Consider the following 1,988-nt stretch of genomic DNA (forward strand, 5'->3'; position numbering starts at 1 on the left):
GAAACAAAGAAAAGAAAGGGGGCAATTCAGGTTTATTGCTTTGACCCTACCCAGCTCTTTACATTATATAAGCTTGCACATGGTTATGAAACCACACAACCTTCCGTGCTGCCAGCACAGCCTGAAGCAGGGAAGAAGCCCTTATGATTATTATCCATGCATCTGTGGGTCTCTTGTGGGTGAAACCGCTGGGTTTCCTTGAAAAGATTAAATGAAAAGCCTCCTAAACTTCCTGCTTCTCATCGCCCAGCAGCACGAAGGAGTAGCAGCCTGTCACAGGACCCTGTCTGTAGGTTCAGTGCTGCAGGAGCCCCATGGCCACAGCCTCGGTTAGGGGTCTCCTTATACCCCTGCAACCTTGAAACCCCAGCCTGTCCCTGGCAACGTGGCAGGGTGCCTGCTTTGTCCTCGCTCATCTCTGCACCTGCACCCTGCTAACACGTGTCCATAACAGATAAACGAGAACGAAGAGTTAGCTCAGTGTTTCTTCAGTTTATAGCCAGGGAGGCTCCTGGGCTTTCTCTCTAAGGACGGTTCTGATGCAGCAGTGTCCCTCTCTCGCTGGCGCCAGGGCAGAGGCTCTGGGATGCTCCCAGCCAGCCGTTAAGGTTCTTGCAAACACAGAGATGTTTCTAGAAGGCTTCACCCTTTCAGCCTAACTGAAATGGCATACTCGGAGACCCCTTGTACCCCTACGGTTCCTCGTAGCAGCAAAGAGCAAGCTCTTGCATGCTGGCCCCACAGCAGCCCCCAGCGGTCTGAGCTCCCCAGTGCAGTACTACCCGACCCACCACAGCCACCTGTGGCCCACACCTCGGCGGCCATTTTCCTGCCGCCACCTGTGCTCCTCAATGCAATGCACCTGGAGCGCTGGGTCGGCCATCTTGTGCGGTGCTAAGTGGGGCTGGCAGGGATCATGTGCTCGTCTGGCGGCTGAGAGTTGTGCACGGAATGAAAAAATGATGCTAGGTTTCAGCTTTGCCCTTGTAAGCAGGGTAAGTAAACGTGGCATGAGGAGGGATGCTTTTGGAAAAGTGGTTCAGTGGCTAAGTAGCTTATCCTACTGTGTGATAGGGTTTGGCAACATGGCAGCGACTTGCTCCTCTTGGAAGCTGCTCCTTTTGGAAGCTGCTTTCCTCTGCCTGATAGACGTTGATCTATCCTCTAAGGAGAGTGTCCCCATGCATGGGCTCTGTGTCAAGTTTTTAAGCTGTTGGGGATGTCTTAAAAGAACGAAGGAGGTTGCAAAAAGTAAGGGTTTAAAAACGAGAAACAAGCCCACGAGGAATGAGTGCCTTTAAGTTCAGGATGCTGGGAGGAGGATAATTTCAAAGAGCTGTCCCCGCAGAACTGGGTTGCAGGCTACTGCATGCCTTACACTTGTTATGCCTCGGGGCATAGCCCATTGACCACGAGTTACCTTTGGTAAATGCCATTTCATTCCTCCTGAACGCTGTTGTCATTTGAGATCAAGAATAATGGGAGTTTATACACGGTTTTATAAAAGAAAAGATCATAAATTTCATTAGAAAGTTAGTTATAATATTACTCTGCTGATACTTAAAAAGCATGATTGAAGTATGTTCTGTAATGATCTGTCAATCTGCACATAGTGTTGTGATTATTTTGTTCATTTCCTGGATTATGGAATATCCACAGCACTCTTTTAGATCTATCAGGAACCTTTGATGTTTTCCATTGATTAATGGATGGTGATTACCTCATGATTTAAAATAGGACACAGAGCAGTCAGTCATCGCTGGCCTGAAAAGCTGCTATTTTTATTTGGTCGTCAATGTTCCACATAGGGCCATAATTTGATAATAGTGTCTAAATGGCACCTTGGGATACGCTCCCTAAAAAGGAAGGAAACTTCCTGAAATACATTGCTTTATGTGGATCAGTAAAAGTGCTGTCAACTGATTGTGGTTTATGTGAGGAAAAATTTTATCAAGTTCTCACACAGAATGATCAGATTTAAGTCATCG

Source organism: Meleagris gallopavo, chromosome 2, assembly GCF_000146605.3.
Source record: "Meleagris gallopavo isolate NT-WF06-2002-E0010 breed Aviagen turkey brand Nicholas breeding stock chromosome 2, Turkey_5.1, whole genome shotgun sequence".
In the NCBI taxonomy this organism is placed as follows: Eukaryota; Metazoa; Chordata; class Aves; order Galliformes; family Phasianidae; genus Meleagris; species Meleagris gallopavo.